The sequence below is a fragment of the Suricata suricatta genome, chromosome 6 (genome assembly GCF_006229205.1).
Source record: "Suricata suricatta isolate VVHF042 chromosome 6, meerkat_22Aug2017_6uvM2_HiC, whole genome shotgun sequence".
In the NCBI taxonomy this organism is placed as follows: Eukaryota; Metazoa; Chordata; class Mammalia; order Carnivora; family Herpestidae; genus Suricata; species Suricata suricatta.
Window position 1 is genome coordinate 131,465,574 of NC_043705.1, and position 21,787 is coordinate 131,487,360.

A 21,787-nucleotide genomic window follows, 5' to 3' on the forward strand; every position below is an offset into this window, starting at 1 on the left:
TGTGAGGTGGTATCTCAGTGTGGTTTTGATTTGTGTTTCCCTGATGATGAGTGATGTTGAGCATCATTTCATGTGCCTGTAGGCCATCTGGATGCCCTCTTTGGAGAAGTGTCTGTTCGTGTCTTCTGCCCATTTCTTCACTGAGTTATTTGTTTTGTGGGTGTGGAGTTTGGTGATTTCCTTGTATATTTTAGATACTAGCCCTTTATCTACCATGCGCACTTTCAGATCACAATGCTATGAAACTTGAAAAAAGGTGATTTTTTTAAAAGGAGCCATTGATAGTACTGCAAATTACCGGAGGAAAAAAATATGGAGAGTATGATTGAAGAACCCACATAGGAACATGATGAAGTATCCCTGCCAGAAGTTACGGAACAAAGTGTATGTTACAAAGACAACCACCCAAGGGGAAAAGTAAGTAAATTAATGAGACCTAGGGCAGAAATTTGAAAAACCTTTAAAATTAATGAGATTAAAAACAATGCAGGACATTGGCTTAGTGCTAGCAGCAATTTCATATTATGTTTAGTTTATTTAAAAACAAAGTAAAACAGGGGTACCTGGGTGACTCAGTCAGTTGAATGTCTCACTTTGGCTCAAGTCATGATCTCACGGTCTGTCAGTTTGAACCCCTAGTTGGGCTCTGTGCTGTCAGCTCAGAAACTAGAGCCTGCTTAGAAATCTGTGGGTCCCAACCTCTCTCTCTGCCCCTCTCCCACTTGAGCTCTGTCTCTCTGTCTCTCAAAAATAAATAAACATTAAAAACTTTTTAAAAAAGCAAAACAAAACACAATTTGAATATCTGAATACTTTATGGTACAGACCCATCAAAGAATTTTACTTGTAAAGAAGTAAGACATGTCCTGGTTAATACCCTTTCCTAAAGCAATTAAAGTGTGAGCAAAACTAGCTTAACTCTCCACAAAATGGGTTAGAGATAGAGCTGGCAATGAACTGGTTGTCTTCAAAATTGTTTATAATTCAAATGATCCTACTCTGTGTGATCAGTGTGCCCATAAGTGACTCAGAGAGAAAACAGCAAGTTTTGATAAACAAAATTAATAAGACAGTTTTGCTAAGGTTTATGTGTAAGATACTGAAGCATTGGTAAACTTGCTTCATAGAATATGCACAAAAGAGAAAGGAAATTACCTCCTATTCTTTTTTTTTTTGATATTTATTTTTGAGAGAGAGAGAGAGAGAGAGAGAGGGTTCGAGCAAGGGAGGGGCAGAGAGAGAGGGAGATCCAGCATCTGAAGCAGGCTCCAGACTCTGAGCTGTCAGCACACAGAGCCTGATGCGGGACTCAACCCCACAAACCACGAGATCATGGCCTGAGCCAAAGATGGAAGCCTAACCAACTAAGCCACCCAGGTGTCTCTTACTTCCTATTCTTGATTATTTTTGAGCCCATTGAAACTTTGGACTAACATGGGGAGGTTGGCCCTTCTTAGTGAAGACAGTTCATATGTTCAAGTGTTGCATTACTTCTTTGAATTTTAAATATTATTTAGTAATATTTGGGGGTAATACTTCCTAATAAGTAGATTAAAATGCCATCAAGAAATTTTTTTATGTGATGTTGGACACTAATATCCCAGGATATAATGAAGGAACTGGTAATGATTGAGAATAGTTCACAAAATTATTTATAATAGTAATGAGTTTTCTTGGAATCTGAAAATAAATCTAAATTAAGTAAAGTTAATAGTTTTATTTCTAATTATAAAATTTTTGGAGGCAAATCATGCTTATGAATCTTATGTCCTTCTAATGGCCATGTAAGGAGTGGAATTTCAAATGGCTCATTATATGTTAGCATAAATTTGCATAGTGAGTTTTTGCAGGTGTATTTTTGCTGGAAAGTACGCTAAAGAAAATCTCCACAGGGTCCTTCTCTCCTACAGCCACTTATTTCCATTAATGACAATCTGTACCCAATTTGTGGACAGCATATTGTTCATAAAGTAAGTTTCATGTTCATCAGGAGATGAATATATATAGGCTGATTTTCCGTTCACTTTAGTGAAAATCGGAGCAAATGGATATGAAAGAAAACATTTCTGTGCTTAGCTAGAATAGCAAGTTCATAATGTTATTTTCAAATATTGAGATAAGTAAGTTGCAGTTGGAATCTCATGGTTTATGCATCATCTGTTCAACTAAATCCATCAATTTGTCTTTAAGATTTACATTGTTATCTATAAAAACATTTTTTGCTATGATGTTTACCAATTATCTGTAAACAGTAAGAAGAGATACAGATGTCATAGTAGCAACAAAACATAAATCTTGCCTGTATAACATAGTATAGAAATAAGGACTATTTCAAAAACCACTTTGCTGGATTGAAATTAAGTATCAATAGGTTGGAGATACTCTTGTTTTATTTTTTAAATTTAATTCATGTTGAATTTTTGTGGTTACTTTTATAAGATTATAATTCTTAGTATTTTTAGTTACTTCTTTAAAATAAAGAAGCATTATTTTTTTAACTAAGAACTTCATCAGAATGTCAGAAACTCAAACAAATGAAGAATTTAAAAAATATTTGGTAAGATTTAATTAAAATTATATTTTACATTAATATACTGCTATGAAATTCAATATGATTAAAAATAGCTATAAGCATAAATATTTTGTACCTTAAAAATGAATAAATTTTTCATCCACTAATATTTAATGTATCTTATTATATGAGCAAATTTACATGTAGAAATTCATAGATAAAATTAGAAAAATATGCTAATGTGTTGATAATGACTTTTAAGTAAACGAAGCTTAAGAATTTAGGATACTATCTGCCAAGAAAGTTGAATTGTATGTTTCATTTGCATGCACTGTTTGTTTATATATTTGTTCCAAAAATATATTTTCATGTGCTTTCTATCACTATGTAATAATAATAGCCATAAAACAACAGCAGTATTAATAGTTATTATTACAATGTAGTAACAGTATACCTTACAATAACACTAAATATTTACTATTTCATCCTCACAATAAACAAATGATAGAGTTAGTAAATTATCCATTCTCTCCTAAGGAACATAGGTACTTAGTGATGGCCAGAGCATTAGGCAACTGGACATCCTCACATTTAAACAAATATACACCATACACGTGTGTAATCAGGCACAATTTACATAAGTACTAGGAAGTTTCACCTTATCCTAAGAACTGGACCGCACCTTAACATTCCCAGATTTCAAACAGAATTGCTGATTTTTATGCAGAGATCTTATTAATTCAGCTCCTCAAAATTATAAAATGCATTATGTTTAGACTGAAACTTCTTCTCTATCCTTCTAAAGATCATTCAGCTTTGACCCAGAGAATGAAGTCCCCTGCTCCTTTTCTGTACCTGACCCTTTTTTTGTCTACATATTCATAAACTCCGCATGTCTTGGAGTTTCCTCAATCTTTTCCTTCATCATCAGCAGTTTTCCCCTGTGTATTCAGTTACAAGCCTGCATATATGTATTCGCAAAGAGCGTACTTAGTAAACCGGTCCACCAGAAAATGCCAATAATGTCTACGGTGTGAATATATATTAATATGCATTACTATAATTAGGCTACCTTGTGTGGGGAATAAAATGCATCTTTGAAATGAGCATCTCACTAGTTAGTTCTGTTCAGTGTAGTTCTATGGGAGTTGTCAGATCTGGGACAAACGTAATTTATGGGCTGTTCTGTGCAGTTTTTACCAGCCACTGGAGGTCGTTCTCTAACTGTCGCCTCAGTGGCTTATTTTCTTTTCAAGAGAAAATCCAGACTTTGAGTCCCATTGCTGCAGAAACTGATTTGTAAGAGTATTCTGAGGCTGTACAGAAGAGACAACGGCAATACAAAATACAACTCCTACTCTGTGGTTTTATATTTCTTTTTTATTCCCGTTGGAATTGCATTTGCAGAGTTTCTTGGCTGGATGCCAGTCCTATCCTAAGATATTTTAGAGTGCTCTTGACAATGCTGTTCATTCATTATATGAATACAAAACAGTGAGCAAAAGGAGCCTGAAATTTAGCTCACTGATAATTGCTTCTTTATTTTCCTGAACGTTTCTTTGCAACCGTAGCCAAATTTAGCATCCTGGTTTCTCTTTAGCTGGGAAGAGTCTACATTTTCCCTGAACAGTGTCTTTTTCGGTGGGTGTAGGAAACATCCACTCTTCTGAAGCTTGACCCCACCCCTTGAGCGCTGCTATGCATGGACTTCTTAACTTTGATGTTTTTGTTGTGATGATATTTATTCTTTGCTCATGAAATGAAATATTTCTATCATTTTCTATAGAATTGATGACTCTTCATGGAAAATATACTTTCTGGAGAAAACTCCCTTAAATCAGTTGAATGCTTCCATCTATTATTAGTACATTGTATTTAAAATATTTCTATTCAATTGTCCTATTTCACTTATACTTTGATTATAAGTATTTTCATCAGGATATTGAAACTTTTACAATCATTATTTGATACATTTATTTGTTTTATTCCATATGAAGTTTTGGCAATTATACTTAATTGTTCTGGGTTTTCTATTCTGGATATTACTCATATCAGGGCTGATTGTCACAGTTAAAAATTTTGAAGCTTTATAAATCCAAAAGATATTTATTCTATCATTATTTTTGAATAGTTACTCTTGTTTTCAAATCTGATTTTAAGTATTTTTATTTGGTTTTTTTTTGACATATCACGTATGACTTCGCAGATAACCACCATCTCCCTTAAGTTAATTACCTTGCCTTATACAAAACATAGTCATCTGAATTTTTACAAGGTATTTTTTTCTATAACACCCTATAACATTCATACGATTTCTTTTTGGTATTTTCAAGCTGTGTGCTTCTTCAGTCTATTAATCTTGTGGTTACTAATAATTATTATTTTGTGTATAGTATAATAATAGATAATGTTATTTTTAGTGTTCTCTAGGAGTATTTTGTACTATGAAGTGGACAAATGATGAGAACTACTTATTATTTCTTAACTATTATGTAAGAAATGTTTTAAATTTTTCTCATAAAGTAACATTTACCTGATAGATTACTTTTGTTTACTTGTTTCAGTGGTTATCTATGTTTAGTATAGTTTTGATTACTTTCTATATTTTAGTGTAATGGTATATATAATTAGCAGAATTAGTTTAAAATATTGATGTCTAAATGTCTTTTGGGTCAAAATGTAGAATTTGAGACATTATTCAATATCTAAAAATCATAGATTTTTAATTTATTTATTTTAGTATGGATAATTTTAAGCAAAACATATGTCTTCAGAAACATTTTATGTTTTGGGGGTTTAAGTCTTTTAAATCGATGTGAGAAGGCAGTTCATTGATTTTTATTTATTAACTTTCCAAGACAACTCTGAGTTAACATGGCCTAAACATTTTCAGAGCATGCTCAGAAAATACTATCTTTAAGCCAGAGGACCTCAGAAAATTCCTCCTTCTAGAGAAAAATGGAATCAATCTTGTCACTAAATTTCCTAACACAAGTTGCTGAAAATATGAATAGATATTTAAACCCTGGAGGTAATTTTTATATGTTGCACTAAAGCAAAATAAATAAAAATCTGCACTGTTTAGCAACTGTTCTGTAGTATCTTTATCATAGTTGCTATTTTAAAAATTATTTTCAGGACACCTGGTGGCTCAGTCAATTAAGTGTCCGACTTCAGCTCAGGTCATGATATCACAGCTTGTGAGTTTGAGCCCTGCACTGGTCTCTGCGCTGACAGTGTGGAGCCTGCTTGGTATTCATTCTCTCTCTCTCTCTCTCTCTCTCTCTCTCTCCCCCTCTGTCTCTCTCTCTCTTTCTCCCTCTTCCTCTCTTTCTGCTCTTCCTCAACTTGTGCTTTCTCTCTCTCTCAAAATAAATAGATGACCGTAAAAATTATTTTCTCTCCAACATTATTAAGATGTAACTGACATGTAACATTGGTTAAGTTTAAGGTGTGCAACCTATTTATTTGACACATGTGTATATTACAAAATGATGCCACCATATCAGTAGCTAATATCTCTATCATCCAAATAATTACTCTGTGTGTGTGTGTGTGTGTGTGTGTGTGTGTGTGTGTGTGTGTGGTGATAACATTTAAGATCTACTCTCTTGGCAACTTTCAGGTATATAATACAGTATGCTTAACTATAATGACCATGCTGCATATTAGATCCCCAGAACTTATCAATGTCCCTTGCTATTTTCATATTCTAATTTTTATTTGGAAAAAAATGCTTCTCAGTGACTTGAATGAGAAAAATATGTTGTAATTATATGCCATCACTGTCTGTAATTTCTGCCCAAGTGGAAATGATTAAAAACAGAACGCTTCTTTCCTTGGAAGCTATCATCATATTTGCTCTGCTGGATGGAGGGTGTCTTTTACTTGAGTACCATGACTCAAATCTATGGGTATATGATATTTCTGGAATTTATGAGTCTTCTATTTTTTAGAGTTCTCTTCTTATTAACCACTCCTTTCACTATTCCAATTCCTGCTGATCATTAAACTTTTTACATAAAACCCTTGGTGTGCAAATTATCCTGTCATTTCACTCTCCTGATTGGAGCTTTATTGATACAATATAATATCATCATTTATTGAAAGTAAGAACTAGATTCATGGCAATATTAAATGGTGGGCATTTGATACAGAGATAAGTCATCTCCATGTATGGCTGCTGACAATGGCTCCCAATCTATGGGCACATACAACTGCTCACCTAAGAGATAAATACACACATATTCCCCCTGAGTTTAGATGAAAATTGATGGATGATATGTGACAGAAGAGATGCTTTATTGTGGGACCCAGTAGACATGCTGTATGGCAGTCATGCTAGACTGTTGGATAAATAAAGACCTTGTGGAAAGTGCTTTGCAAAATAAAAGACCATCTCCCATTCTTTTGGCTGAACGCAGCTTTGTGGAGACCCTGAGTAAGACTAACAGAGCCACTGCATAGCTGAGCCTGGGAAAACTCAGAGAATTGTGAGTAATAATAAATTGTGATGTTGCATCGGTTTGGGAAATAGAAACAAAGAACTAAATCAGCAGTTAGGGACCCATGGTTAAACTTAGAGACTGTATTGTTAGAGGGCTGAGTAGGCTGGGATATATCAGCCAGGCTTCTCACAGCTCGGACCCTTATTTTTCTCTTTTCTTCAAAAATGTTTGTCTAAGGCAGACATTGATTAAAAGTCCTATATGAATGCTCAGAATCCTGCAGTAATTCTTATTACTCACCTGGCTCACCTGGTAATACCAGTAATTAGTTGAAACATGTTGCCCATTTCTTGTAGGCGTAGGAGGCTTCATGCTAACCTGGTGATTATAAAATTGAACAAGATACACAGACAAGTTGCACAGAGACAAATTAGATGCTTTTGAGGACCTCAGTGCAAATGCCCTGATCCTGCAATATAACTTGTTAAGAGATTATATATATACATATATATATATACACATATGTATGCACATATATATATATATATGAATGATAATAGAACGTAGAAAAATAGGTAGATTACAATGTTCCAATTTGTGAATGTGTAAACAATGATGCCCTGCTTGTGGAAAATGGTTAAGGTGAAAGTCCAGGAAATCAGTGAAGAGAATCTTCATGCTTATATTAATCATTTTGATCAGATTTTTTTAAATTAACATATATTTATTTTTGATAGAGCCTGAACAAGGGAAGGGCAGTGAGAGAAGGAGACAAGAATCTGAAGCAAGCTCCAGGCTCTGAGTTGTCAGCACAGAGCCCTAAGTAGGGCTAAAACCCACTAAGCATGAGATCATGACCTGAGCAGAAGTCAGACGCTTAATTGACTGAGCCACCAAGGCCCTCCACTTTGATGAGATTTAACACCTGACAAGATGACTTACCTCTCATTGAAATTTAAATAAATTTGCTTTTTAAATTATTTTTTTATAAATGAATTTGACTTTGCTGGCAACGTTTACCCCAAGATGGGCAAAAGCTGAAGTTTATAGAATTGGGTAATGAAGAGTTCGCTCAGCCAATATGACAATTACCTACTACAGGTGGAGACAAAAGTCTTCCAGGGCTCATTAATTTTGGAACTCCAGGAGTCCAAGGTCTTGATTTGTCTATGTGATCACTTCTGTTTGAAGCTGCTGCTGGAGTGGAGTTTCTCACAATGGTAGCCATGGCAACGTTGGCAAGAACCCCTTCCAAAAGTGAGAGGCCAAATAGAGGAAAACAAAAGAAACAAGATGTTATGAATTGAATTGTGTTCATCAAAACAGATATTTAGAATTCCCCAATACTTTAGCTACTTAGAATATGACCTTATTTCATTGAAGATAATTGCAGACATAATTAGTAAAGTTAAGAGGAGATCATACCACAAGCTGGGTAGACGCCTAATTCTGTAAAACAGATGTCTTTATGAGGGTAGGATCATATAAACCTGAAACACAGGAAAGTGCCTTATGAATGAAGTCTGAGAATGGGAGTAGCACACCTAAAAACCAAGAAACAGCAGAGATTCTTGGCAACCCACTAGGAGCTAGGACGAGGCAAGAAAGGATTTTCCTACAGATTTCAAAAGAAATATGGCACTGCAGACACCATGATTTTAGACTTCTAGTATCTAGAACTGTGAAATAAAAAATATCTCTTATTTTAAGCCATGCTGGATGTGGTATTTCGCTACCGCACCCCTAGGGAACTAGTAACAAAGGTCAATTTCTGCCTTTTAACAACAATACTAATAAGTGGAATCGCTTCAAAGCTCCTCATTGGATTTATTCCTCTCTATTCCTGCAGATCTGTGACTTAACATCTCTTAGGAGAGATCATGAATTCTATGCCTAAGTACAACTGTTTCTTTCTTTTAAAAATTTTATTAATGATTACTTATTTTTGAGAGAGAGAGAGAGAGAGAGAGAGACATAGAGCACAAGCAGGAAAGGGACAGAGAGAGAGGGAGACACAGAATCTGAAGTAGATTCCAGGCTCTGAACTGTCAGGACAGAGATGCTGTGGGGCTCGAACCCATGAACTGTGAGATAGTGACCTAAGCTGAAGCTAAATGCTCAACTGACTGAGCTACTGGACACCCCAGGTCCAAATGTTTCTGATGAGTATTGACTTTCAAAAATATCAGGGAGTTTAGGGAAACAGATTATATTAATGATCAGGGATGTTGAAGAGAGAGTCTCAGACAGCTGAACTTTGTTAAGTGTTCATATTGGACATAGAGAACCAAGTGACTTTCTGTAGAGGTTTTGCATTCTTTCAACTGTACTGGGATTGGTTTGTTGTGATTCTAGGGGAAAAAAGAGGTTCTTACCTGAAAATAGGCAGAGAAGCAGTGTAAGGACTTCTTTGCACATGTAAAATGTCAGTCCTCAAAGTCCTTTTGTCATAATAAATCATAAATATTAAATGATTACTGCAATATTTCAGAACAGGTAAGTAACATTTTAATTCTAATATGGAAATCATAAGGGTAGGTTATGCCCAATGGCAACATTATTCCAATGTTGACCTCAATTTGATTGTTAAAATAATCAGATGAGATGTGGTCATTATAGAATATAATTAAACTTAAAAAAATTTTTAACATTTTTTAATGTTTATTTATTTTAAGAGAGAGAGAGAGACACAGAGACAAGGGAGAGAAAGAATACCAGCCAGGCGTCATGCTATCAGAGCTGAACCTGATATGGGGTTCTACCCAACAAGATAGAGTTGGATAACCTGAGCTGAAACCAAGAGTTGGGTGTTTAACTGACTGAGCCACGCAGGAACCCCTGATTTAAAGATTTTTTTTAAAGGTGGTAGTAATTAAGTAAAAACTGTCACCACATTTTTATATTGCAAGATGATTCTTAATTACATCTGATTGGTATGCAGTCATTGATTTGGCTTATGTGATCCTACGCATCTCTGCTAATGCTGGATATCAAGAGCAATTTGCTTTTTTCTTGCAGGGCCAGCAGTTGGATTTACTGTTTGTTCAGCCACCTGGGTATTTAAATTATCTGGCATGATATCATAATTGAGTAAGGTGGGCTTTAAACAGGTGGCCTACACCTAATTCAAATGCTAAAGTTACTCATTATATTGAGGCCATATTAACTGAAAGTAATTGTGAAATAACTATGTTTGAGACCCTGTCTTTATTTATTGATTTTGTAGGAGAAAAGGATGGGATATTCAGTAGAAAATAAGCTATAGGCCCTCACAGACAAGATAGTCCCAGTAATCCAGGCCAAATCTGCTCCAGACCAGATACAATCTTTTATTTTTTAGTCTTCTAAGCATTTTCATAATGCTTAAAAAAACAATTTGCTTATTTGATTTCTGAACAGGACATATATCACATCTATGTGATTGTTTCTTTCATCATATGAATAAAATGTATAAAACAAAACAAATATTTTTTAAGGTTTATTTATTTTTGAAATAGGGAGAGAAACAATGAGGGAGGTATGGAGAGAGAGAGGGAGACAGAGGATCTCAAGGGGGCTCCATGATGAAAGCGGAAAAACCAGTGTGGGGCTCGAACTCATGAACTGTGAGTCAACCTGAGCTGTAATCAAAAGTCAGACACTTAACTGACTGAGCCACCTAGACACCCAGAAACATAAGTCTTGAACAATGTGGTGTCAAAATCCACAGACATGTGCTCCATTTTCTGGCCTCATGTATTCACGTATTCAACAGGTAAAAATCATGTACTCTACCCTAAGCACAGTTCTAGAAACTGATGCCATAATCACAAACAATTAAAATATCTTCGAGGAGATTATATTCTAAGTAAAGACAAAACATTTTTTAAAAGTATAAATACATCATTAACAGATGTTAATAAATACTAGAGGTAAAAATTAAGCACAATAATGAATTAGAGAGTAACAGAATGGAGACACTTTTTAAAAAACATATAAAGTGGTCAGGAATAGCTGCACTGTGAAGGTTATACTTCAGAGAGATATTGCAGTGGCCAGAGAGGCTACATCAAAGAGAATGGAGGTGACCAGAAAAATGAAAACTTTAATTTTAATGGATTTGGCACATACAGGATAGGCCAGTCTGGATCCAACACTTGGCATTTCTGACATCAGCTAGTATCCCAGTATAACTAGAAGGGGTGATGAGTTACTACTTCTGGATAGTCTAAAAACTTTGCTGTCATTCCTTAAAAATGTTGTCAAGCTTATGGACTGTTTCTCAGATCTGAGGAGATGATGAATCAGCCTTGTGAGGGATGATAGAATTAAAAATAATTTTCATAACATGTATATACCTTTAAAAGTACTCCTTAATAGTATTTATTGATATATATTTTTAGACTGTGGTAAGAGATTATCAAATTTTTCAGAACATTGGTCTTTTAATAGTTGAAATGATTGATAGACACATATTTCTGTGAACAAACCATTCTAGGCTGACTTGGTTGAGATTAGGACAAAGTTGAAACCTTTGCTTCCTATGTAGAGTCTCACGTAGCCATTGTTAAATTTTCATATCCAAATCAATGTTTATTGATACTCTGACAAAACCAAAAGCTTTTTGAAGAGCCAAAAACTCAGGCACAATCTACAGTGTACACCAATGGACTGTGCTTGAGGGAGAATTGCTCTCCAGTATCTTTAAATCCAATTTAGAAACTTTTGATTCCCCAATAAGTATAGTTCTAGGGGACCATAGAAAATGGCTACAGAGCAAAAATTATCTTGCAAGATCCATGCTTGGTGGAGTTGCCCACACCTCTACAGACACCTGAAATGTGAGGAAAATAATTGATCTTACATGACTATTGAGAAGCATCTAGTTGGTCTTTCTTTTTCCAATTTAGGTTTGGTGTATCAAATAGGTTGCTGCCACTTCTCAAAATTAAAATTACAAAGTATAGATTTGCCTAGCCCAAATACCCTTCATCATTAGCAAATTGGAGATAAGCAGCAAAATATACTGAAATTTTATGGGAATATGAAAAAAAATTACTGTTCATCTGGCAACCCTGAATTCAACCATAAAATATCAATTGTATGCATGCTGATTCTCTATAGGGATGGAATATAAGTAACTATAGTCCTGGATCTACTATGATTTATATTTTTTCATACTTGGACCAAACCAAATGGTCAATGAGAACATTCGCTCGCATCTAGACAACCATGAACCCAACAAATACTTAATAGATCTTTCACTAAAAATAAGAAGAGTAGACTCAATTTTGGAGAATAATTAGAAGCATCATTCACAGTTTTCAATTAAAATGTGTATATCATAAGGAGGATACAGAGTTGAAATTATATGTGTCCAACACTGACATGTATATACACACACACATATATGTATATATATAGTAATAATCTTAAATTTCTATGGACATACAAAGATACATTTTGTGACAAAGTTCAGCTTCCATCTCTTTCTAAAATATAGAAATAATTGGGGGAAATGATGTTCTAGGAAAAATTGACCCTCTCACATTAGCTTGAGGAGTTTTGAATGTTCAAAGGTAAAAATTCTGCTTTCTTCAATAAAAATTAGGATTGAAATACTGAACCAGTAATTCTCAGATTATCCCCTGTTCACACAGGGAAAGAAGATATGGAAGAAAGAAGCAGGCCACTCCAGATTGGTAGGGGGCAGATGTCATATGCAAGGAAGGACCTTACACACCACACTTGTCTTGTGTGATCACAAGGTGGGTAGATCTCCAGGCCCAGTGCTATAAACTTAAAAGTTCATAGAGAGGCCTTAATCAGGTTCAGTTACATATGCCATCCACATGATATCAGCACCTTACCCTCTCAAGGCTGTGTCCTTGAAATGGCTCCCTTCATGGAAACAGCAGGTAGAAAACCTATGCTTGAAGGACAGGGAGGGTGAGGAGCCTCAGATTGCCTGGGTCAAGGGGCAGTCACTTCCGCTTGATTATATGACATTTTAGAGGCACATTAATTAGATGGGCATTTACATTTCTTTTCAATCCCCATTACTTAAGACAGTTATTTAACTTACAGTGCAAATAAAAAAGATTTTTACCCAAATGTGCATATAATGAATTAAAGACAATTAAAGGGAAACATGTAAATTACTTTTAAAGAAACTTGATAGGGGCACCTGGGTGGCTCAGTCGGTTAAGCGTCTGGCTTCAGCTCAGGTCACGATCTCATGATTCATGGGTTTGAGCCCCACGTCTGTCAGACTTTGTGCTGACAGCTCAGAGCCTGGACCCTGCTTCCCATTCTGTGTCCCCCTCTCTCTCTGACCCTCCCCTGCTCACATTGTCTCTCTCTGTCTCTCAAAAATAAATAAAAAACATAAAAGAACTTTAAAGAAACTTGACAGAAAACATGGATTATCTGTAGACAAGATGAATCATGTGGCTTACACACGTGCTTACACACGTATATAACAAAGTGGTTACATCATCCAAACATATCCATCCTGCCTGTGTCTAGCCCACTGGTCAAAGATATTAGGAACAGAGGCTCTATGGTACTTGATATGAAAAAAACTGAAAAACAGTGATTTAAAAGCTAATAATCAAATATTTAGAATCTGAGTAGGAAGATTCAGTTAACAGAAATTTGCTCTCAGTTTTGTATAATTTTAAGCTACTTTGTAAAATAAATTTTTGGTGAATATGGTCATAGCACCTTTTGAATGTGCTTCTAGGTTAAGTTCACTGTAATATTTAATTACTAATTGCATCAAACAATCACAGACAGACATTTACTCCTCTATTTTTTCCAGATAGTGTGCATGTTTACACTCTAGAATTTAGGATTAAATAAAATTTGGATGGTATCTAGTGAGAGCACCATATCTGATGTAGCTTTTGGTGACAAGAGGAAAGGATAAAGTAGAGGGAAGAACAGGTGCAGGATCTAAACTTCTTATTAAGAAAATAATGCTGGGACCCCTGGGTGACTCAGTCAGTTAAGCATCTGACTTCGGCTCAGGTCATGATCCCCTGGTTGCTGGATTTGAGCTCTGCATCAGGTTCTGTGCTGACAGCTCAGATCCTGGAGCCTGTTTCGGATGCTGTGTCTCCTCTCTGTCTGCCTTCCCCCAACTTGCACTCTGTCCTTCTCCCTCTCAAAAATAAATAAACATTAAAAAAATTATAAAAAGAAAATATTGCTTAAAAACCACATTAGAATAGAAGGACAAATATCTCACACACCATTTCAGTATTAGGAATAGAGGTTTAAAAGGCAAAGGAAAAGATGTTGGGATTATGCACACTGTAGTAAATGGAGCTGTGCAAAACAAGTGCATGAGAATTCAATGAACTTCCTGGTTGGAAGGTTTCAGGTGGCACTGGAATCAGCTTAAGTTATAATAAAAGAGTCTTTTGACTTTAGTGACAAATGTGTCATGACTAAATTGTTTCCAAGTTAAGGGGCGCCTGGGTGGCTCGGTTGGTTGAGCATCTGACTTCAGCTCAGGTCATGATCTCCTGGTTCATGGGTTCGAGCCCCACATTGGGCTCTGTGCTGACAGCTAGCTCAGAGCATGGAGCCTGCTTCGGATTCTGTGTCTCCCTCTCTCTCTGACCCTCCGCTGCTCAAGCTGTCTCCCAAAAATAAAATTAAAAAAAAAAAACAAATTGTTTACAAGTTAGAAATAAAACATCATTGTTGCCATGGTTTTATCCATGTGTAATTATGTTTTGACTAACTAGCAATACAATGAACTTGACCAAGCAGTCTCCTCCCCCATCCCTGTTCATTCTCTTACTCTATCATGAGAGAAAAAATGAGATGGAATCGAGAATTAACTTTTTTCCAGCTTCAAAACAGAGCAACTCATTAGCTAAAATGAGGAGGATTATTTTCTAACAATGCATTTGAATTTTGTGTGTGGGGTGTGTGTGTGTGTGTGTGTGTGTGTGTGTGTGTGTGTTATTTCTGTGAAGATTAAGGACAATGCCTGGTATTTAGCATTTTTGTTCATCTGGAAATATGGCCAACAAGTTTACAATCAGCTTGTCTTTCACATCTGGAGAAAAAAATGTCATTAATATAAATCCAGTTCATTTGCTGGATCATGGAGAACTTGACCTCTTTTACCAATTTTAGGGAGTGATAGGCATGAAGTGTTCAGTTCACAAACAAACGCATCCAGACTCAACTCTTCCCTTAGCAGTCCCTTGTTTTGTTTTGTTTTCCCACAACTTTCACTCTCACCTCTAGACTTAAACTTTATCTCTAATTTGACCATTGTTCTGAGTGGACTAGATTTTGCTGGCATGAATCCTAATTCCACATATCTAAAAATGAGAAATAAAAATAAGTTCTCAAATTCACCTCAATATGTTTCACTAGGCTCAAAATTTGCATTCTGTTTATGGAAAAATCATATGTAGTAAATTGCTTTCTTTGGTGTTTAAAACAGTTTGTAAGAGGAGTAAGATGACAATATAAAACATTTAACTTTCATTTATTGGAATAATTGACATTCCATAGTAATTATTTTCAGATGCTGTTTGTAGGTAATATTTAGCTTTCAGAGAATAGCCTTTTCACTTTTCATTTTAATATTTTAATAAAGATACTGATTTTTAGGTGACAACTGCAATTTTCAAATTCAGTTCAAAAAGCAGTTCGTGTAATCTATTTTTCTAAGCTATGTATCTGAAGCATGATTTCAGTTTTCATTTGTATTTGGTCAATGCATTAAGAATAAAAACTTGCTTTTACTTGCTAAAAATTTTAAATTAAATTAAAGAGTATGAAACAAATGTTAATTGGAAAATATTTAAATTTTCTTGTATATTCTTCCACTATTGTAGAATTTTAAAAACTATGCATTATTGCATTTTAGAATTAAAAAATTGCATTTGTAATGTGCTAATATAAAATGCTCTAAAATGACTTTTTATCATATTTCATGTAAAAGTGGTAGAAGAATATTTGCAAATTCAGTTATAAAATAAAAAGTCACAGAGATGAAAAACACAGTATGGGGATATAATCAATGATATTGCAATAATGTTGTATTGTCACAGATGGTAACTATACTTATCGTGGTGAGCATTAAGTAATGTATAGAATTTTCAAATCACTAGGTTGTACACCTGAAATGAATATAACTTTGTATTTCAACTACACTTTAACAATAATAAAAAATGGTAAGAAATTTTATAAGATTACTTACTAACATATAATAAAAATTATTGTAGTTTTGCTATAAGTGAAACTATGATACTGAGTGTTTTAAAATTTACATGTTAGAAAAATCTCTCAATCCTAGTATATGTGTGAATGAGTTTCTAGGAAACTGGGACTATATGTCATTTTTGATGCTAGATACAATATAAGCCTGAATGAAGATATTGCGGGGACAGTGAGTTTAGAAAACAATGGCTCAGTATAAAACTCCCTTTTTTTAAAAAAAAGTTTATTTATTTATTTTGTGAGAAGGAGAGAAAGAGAGAGCAAGCAAGCAGGGGAGGGGGGTAGAGAGAGAGACAGAATCTCAAGCAGGCTCTGCCCTGCCAGAGCTGGAGCTATCATGGGACTCAAACTCACAAACCATTAGATCATGATCTAAACCGAAATCAAGAGTCAGATGCTTAAGCAACTGAGCCCCCCAGGTACCCCTCAGTATATAACTCTTTAAAGAACTCCTTAAAAATACAGGATCTTTAATATTACAGTATTGACTGGATGTAAGTTTAGGAAAAAATCTGGAATGACTCTCATATTTTTCATTCAACTGAGCTCAATGTATTCTCTGTCATCCAAATACCCCACCATTTGGGATATTTAAAGAGAAACCAATATCATTACAGATAGAGATAGAAAACTAATTGGCTTGAACTTGTTGAATTAGAGAATGTGTGAGACATCAGGTTACAGTTGACAAATGTGTCAGAAATCAGGCCTGGGATCGGGAATGGGAGTTAGGGTGGTGATCGGCATCCACTGTCCTCTGGGTGCCTTGCTGTGCTAATGATTTTACATATATTGTTTCTCTTAATCTTCCAGAAAAATTCAAGTTATATTTTTAAATCCTATTTTATCCCTCCCTCCCTTCCTCCCTCCCTCTCTCCCTCCCTCCCTCCCTTCCTTCCTTCATTCCTTCATTCTTTCCTTCCTTCCTTCTTTCCTTCCTTCCTTCCTCCCTCCCTCCCTCCCTCCCTCCCTCCCTCCCTCCCTCCCTTCCTTCCTTCCTTCCTTCCTTCCTTCCTTCCTTCCTTCCCTCCTTCTTTTATACTTATGTATTAAGATTTTATTTTTAAATAACCTCTATGCCCAAAGTGGGCTCAAACTTACAACCTCAAGATCAAGAGTCACATGGAGCCAGACTGGGGGCAGGGGCACTCTAATATCCCATTTTAGAAATGATCTATCAGAGAAACAAAAAGAACACTTCCCAAATTTTTCTACAGAATTAAAAAATGAAGTATCAAATGGCAAAACTTCAGTTCCAGCTCGGGTCCTTCTTCTGCAAATCCTGTTAGAGTCCCTTCAGATGTACTGTTTCCCTTCAGTGGCAAAGATAAATGGAGCAGCCAAAATACATGTCTGGGAAACATCCATATTAAAAATGCAGAAAGGAGGGGCACTTGGGTGGCTCAGTTGGTTAAGCATCTTAGTTCCTCTCTGGTCATTATCTCAAGGTTTGGTTAGTGAGTATGAGCCTCCATTGGGCTTTCTACTGTCAGAACAGAGACAGCTTCAGATCCTCTCGCCTCTTACTCTGCTTCCTGGCTCATTTTCTCTCTCTCTCTCTCTCTCTCTCTCTCTCTGTCTGTCTCTCTCTCTGTCTCTCCCTCTCTCTCCCTCTCTCTTTCAAATAAGATGACAGTTAAAAACAGAAATAAAATGCAGAAAGGAAAACCTGCAAAGGAAACACCTGAAGGGAAAATCCAAGAAAGGAAGGAGTCTCAAGAAAAAGTGAAGTAGAAAATCTGTACTACCTTTCAGTGAGTTTGATTTTGAAAAAGAAAAAGAAAGTTGGAACGTATTGCATAGGACAAATAGTATGTCCATGGATGGTTGTGTGACAAGTTTGTAAAAAGAGTAGAGTCTCTCAGTTTTGGGAAAGGGAGAGGTAGAAGATGGTCCAAAATGTTTTACTCTTTCAGGACACTTGGACATGTCCTACTGGGAAAGCCTGGTTTTATCCCACTCAGAGCAACAAATGTTCCTCTACATGAGATTGCCTTCAAATTTAGACAATTAGCCAAGCTTCTTAGTAGTGATGGACTGGTATTTAATTAAAGTGAATTAATTCTGGTTTTTAATAACATAGGACAGAAATAAACACTGGTGAAAACAACTTCATTCTAAATGTGCTAATGTTTATTCAGAAGATGGTCAAAAGGCTTAGAAATATAATTATGTCTGTGATAGAATAGCATGTTAGAGATTGATTAAAATAAATCTATGGCAAATGGGATAATATTATTATCATTATTGGGGAGAGCCTATTATGATCAAACTTAACTATAATATCTAATTCTAACAATTGCACAATTTGATAGCATTATGTCTATTTTAGCAGAAACAAATAACTTCATAGATGCTAAGTTATTTGTATGGATTCTCTTAGCTGGGAAATTGGAGAGCAGGAATTGCAATCTAGTTTAGCTGAAAAGCTCATTTCTTCTAATATAACACACAGAAAAGAAAGGATCCCGATTCTTATGGCAAATTTAATTCTTTTTCACAGGTACAACATAAAATGGACTTCTCTTTCGCTTAAAAGAGTCTAGATTTACTTTTATGAAAGGGTTTTCATGGAAGGTATCAAAGCAAATTTAACAAATTGAAATTTGAGAAATACACTGTTATGAACCAGTAAGTCTTTGATGTATTTAGAAATCAAAGACTGATGATATATATCTAACTTCACTGTCTGTTCTTACTTTATGTGTTTCAAATATCGTGTTTCCTACTAACTGCTACTATTTATCATTTAACTGTCTGATATATTTAATTATCATTTCTCTCTATAGTCAACTGTTAACTATGAATTTCACAAGTCAGGGTAATTCAGAATAATAAAATAATATTCAAAGTTTTCTCAATTTATGCAAGTATGTGGGCATATAATTTTTGCAACAAATTAACAAGGTTAGATTAATAAATTTGAATCTTGATTTTACTATCAAGTTACTAATATCAGTCTCCCACCCTATCCTCCACTTTACATATCACTGCTGGAGACAGAATAATCGCCATTGAAAAACGTTAGAAGCTGGAAAAGACAAATACAACATATTCTCCAGAATGCACCCTTGTTCATACCTTTATTTTTATGTATATATATTTCTCTCATTTTTTTAAATTTAAAATTTAGTTTATATAGAATGCAATATTGGTTTCAGGAGTAGAATTCAGTGATTCATAGCATACAACACCTCATGCTCATTGCAACAAGTGCACTCCTTAATACTCATTGCCCATCAAGTCCATCCCCTCCCCACCTCCTTCCATCAACCCCCAGTTTGTTATCTATCATTGAGTCTCTTGTAGTTTTTTCCATCTTTTCTCATTTTCCCCTCTTCTGATATGTTCTTATATTTTGTTTCTTAAATTCCATATATGAGTGAATCATGTGCTATTTATCCTTCTCTGATTTACTTATTTCACTTAGTGTAATACATTCTAGCTCCATTCATGTCATTGTAAGTGGCAAGGTTTCATTGTTTCTGATGGGTGAGTCATATTCCATTATATATGGAATATATATATATTCTCTTCTTTATCGATTAATCAGTCGATGGACATTTGCACTCTCTCCATAGTTTGGCTATTGTTAGTAGTGCTGTTATAAACATTGGGGTGCATGTGCCCTTTTGAACCTGTATTTTTCTCTCCTTTGGGTAAATCGCTAATAGTACAATTGTTAGATCACAGGTAGTTCTATTTTCAGTTTTTTGAGGAACCTCCAGAATGCTCTCCAGAGTGGCTGCACCAGTTAGCCTTCTCACCACCAGGGCAAGAGGGTTCCTCTTTCTCTGTGTCCTTGCCAACATTCTGCTGTTTCTTGTGTTGTTAATTTTAGCCATTCTGACACATGTGAGATAGCCTCTTATTGTGATTCTGATTTGTATTACCTTAATGATGAGTGATGTTGAGCATCTTTCTATGTGTCTGTTAGCTATCTTAATATCTTCTTTGGAAAAATGTTTATTCATGTCTTCTGCCCATTTCTTTACAGGGTTGTTTGATTTTGGGGTGTTGAGTTTGCTAAGTTCTTTATACATTTTGGATACCAACCCTTTATCAGATTTGTCATTTCAAATGTTTTATCCCATCCCATAGGCTGGCTTTTAGTTTTGTTGATTGTTTCCTTCACTGTGTAGAAGCTTTCTTTCTTGATGAAATCCCAATAGTTCTTGTTTGCTTTTGTTTCCCTTGCCTTCAGCAATGTGTCTAGTAAGAAATTGCTCCAGCCAAGGTCAACGTGGTTGCTCTCTGTGTTCACCTCTAGGATTTTGATGGTTTCCTGTCTCACATTTAGGTCTTTCATCCGTTTTGAATTAATTTTTGAGAATGGTGTAGGAAACTGGTCCTTTTTCATTCTTCTGAATGTCACCGATTATTGATGAGAGTCTTTTTACCATTGGATATCCTTTCCTGCTTTGTGAAAGATTAGTTGACCATTTGGTTGTGTGTTCATTTCTGGGTTTTCTATTCTGTTCCAAATATAGTCTTGATGACTACAACTTTGTAATATAATTTGAAATCTGGAATCATGATGCCTCCAGTATTTTTTATTTCTAGGATTGCTTTGGTTATTCAAGGTATTTTGTGTTTCCATACACACTTTAGGATTGTTTGTTCTAGCTCTGTACAAAATGCTGGTGGTATTTTGATGGGCTTTGCATTAAATGTGTAGATTGCTTTGGGTAGTATAGATATTTTAACAATGTTTGTTCTTCCAATCCATGAGCATGGAATGCTTTTCCATTTATTTGTGTCCTCTTCTTTCATAAGTGTTTGATAGTTTTCAGAGTGTACATCTTTTACCTCATCAGTTAGGTTTATTTCTAGGTATCTTATTGTTTTTGGTGGCATCATAAATTGGATCAATTCCTTGATTTATTTCTCTACATCTTCATTATTGGTATAGAAATGCAACTGGTTTGTGCATATTGATTTTATATCCTGCAACTTTGCTGATTTCATGTATTAGTTCTAACAATTATTTGGTGCTATCTTTTGGGTTTTCTACATAGAGTATAATGTTATCTGCAGATAGTGAAAGTTTGACTTCTTCCTTGCCAATTTGGATGCTTTTATTGCTTTGTGTTGTCTGCTGAGGCTAAGACTTCCAGTACTGTGTTAAATAGTAATGGTGAAAATGGACTCCTTGACTTCTTCCTGACAAGAGAGGAAAGGCTTTCAGTTTTTCTCCATTGAAGATGATATTAGCCATGGGTCTTTTGTATATTATGGCCTTATTATTTTGACGTATGTTCCATCTATTTCTACTTTGTTGAGGATTTTTATCAAGAATCAATCCTGAGTTTGGTCAAATGCTTTCTCTGTATCTATTGACAGGATCATATAGTTTGTATCCTTTCTTTTATTAATGTAATGTAACATGTTGATTGATTTGCAAATATTAAACCACCCTTGAAGCCCAGGGATACACCCCGCTTGATCATGGTGAATGTTTTTTTTTAATGTACTGTTTCAAAATGCTAGTATTTTGTTGAAAATTTTGCACCCATGTTCATTAGGGATACTGACCTGTAATTTTCTTTCTTAGCAGGGTTTTGCCTGATTTGGGAATCAAGGTAACATCAACTTC